This window comes from Atta colombica, unplaced genomic scaffold (assembly GCF_001594045.1).
Source record: "Atta colombica isolate Treedump-2 unplaced genomic scaffold, Acol1.0 scaffold32, whole genome shotgun sequence".
NCBI classification, from domain to species: Eukaryota; Metazoa; Arthropoda; class Insecta; order Hymenoptera; family Formicidae; genus Atta; species Atta colombica.
Window position 1 is genome coordinate 28,557 of NW_017259426.1, and position 1,985 is coordinate 30,541.

General features: G+C 30.6%; 1 protein-coding gene across 1 annotated transcript in view; it reads right to left on the reverse strand.

Moving 5' to 3' along the window:
• Positions 1-1,985, reverse strand: part of LOC108690364 (5-hydroxytryptamine receptor 2A-like) — a 13,494-nt gene that overhangs the window by 10,575 nt on the left and 934 nt on the right. The window lies entirely within an intron of this gene.

Consider the following 1,985-nt stretch of genomic DNA (forward strand, 5'->3'; position numbering starts at 1 on the left):
CAAGTTGAATGGTATAGCCCAGAATGAAAAGTGGGAAAAATTATTATGTAGGAAATATTATTATGTAGAGCGCAATTGTAGTCAAATTCGTATCATCAGCACGAATTTCTGCGTATTATTCTGGCTGCATTTATCAATCCTGCTGTATTTCAAGTGCAGAACATGCTTAAAAACGAATCGTAATTGAAAATTATAACGTTATGATCATGCTAGGACGCACGTATTATCTCTCGTGGTAAAAAGTAATCTCAGTTGAAATTTTTATTAATTAAATAATGCCGTTGTAATTAATGCTTTATGTTATTCCTGTTATGGTGTAAAGTTCTGCTTACTTATTGACGCTTATTAAATATAAATGCACGGCGCAGCGAATTTCTCTAGAACAGAGAATCGAAAGCTAATCATTTGTATGTACATAGCTATATCGCTTGTTATCTCTGTATACTCGTGCGTTAATTGTTGAATATGTATATGTGTAACAATGTTCCCCATCGTTTGCATTCGCGCTGGAAACAACATAAGAGACATCTCGACGTAGAAAACTGCTTCAGCTTTTAAAGCATCGCAGTGACATTAAAGTCTTTTTTTGAGATTATGGCATTTATAAAATTCCATGATCGAAATAAAATTCTAATAAAATGCGCGCATTAAAATTCTCTTATTATTTTCCCGAAATTTTGATATATAATATTAAACATTTAATTACGCGACGTGTCATGTATGAAAAGTGATCGTCACTGTAAATTATCTCGACGTAATTACTATACGTAGTTGATTATGAATTTTACCGCAATTTTCGCGAATCAAAGTCTCGCTTGTTAATAAATTATTGTTAAATTCTTCTGCGTAATTCGTATTTTCTGCAATTCTTTTCATTATTGAAATTCTCCGCGAAAATTTGTGAAACTCGAGCATAATAAATTGCTGCAATCGCAATTACGATATATAGCTCTTTCTTGGAAACATTTTGCCGTCGTCACGTAATTAACAAACTCGCAAAGTTTGTTAAAAGAATTTGGTGTTTAAGCCAAAATCCACGAAGAATGCATGCGTCTACTGCGTCTCGTACTGATCTTTTTTTCACAAATGCAATGCCGACTTGTCGTAAAACCGTGTAAGAAACGAGTGAATACGCGCGATTTCTTACGAATGTTATAAACTGTAAATGGCTGCAACGAACCATAAGTTAATGTTTAATGAAAGTGTAATGCGCGGAAAGAGAATAGTACTTCTACGAAGAGATTGGCCGGCACCAGTTTTTTCAGTTTTACTGAAAAATTTTTATTTCGAGTGCAGGTTGTAATAAAAGGTAGAAAAATTAATGTACACGTGTCGTTCAATATATACGCTAAAACGTATTTTACTGATAAATGTTTTAAGTTAATTATTTAATCCAGAAAAATAATGCCTTATAGTTATAGTTACTATTTTTTTTAATAATAAATTGATAATTGAGTAATATCGACATTATATTTTTTATTGATAATAAACGCAATTATATTTTTTAAGTCACATTTTTTGAGTAATGAATATAATCATTACTTTGTATACATAAGATACATAGATGTGGGAAAAAGTTCGTGGTGTTTTTTAAATGCCATCTAATGGGAAAAACGCCACGAACTTTTTCCTACACCTAATATATATGAAACATGTGTAGTTAGTTTTAAAAGAAGGGAGTATTATGTTTAATCATGTTGCAATTAATTATATGTATAATTATTAGATATTTCGTGTTGAAGTAGTTAATTAGCAATACAGATAATTGGATGTTATTCTAAAAAAGGATTTCATAAAAAGGTAACGGAAATTCTAACAACTGAATGCTTCTTTTAATACACTAACGAGTTACTTTTTCTATTGGGTAACGTGTAATGATATTTTACAGTGAGTAATGAATAATGATAACGACTTTTTTTGATAGTAACTTTTCCAACTCTTTAATAAATATTGAACATTGCCGAATTACTCATTGCTATATATAT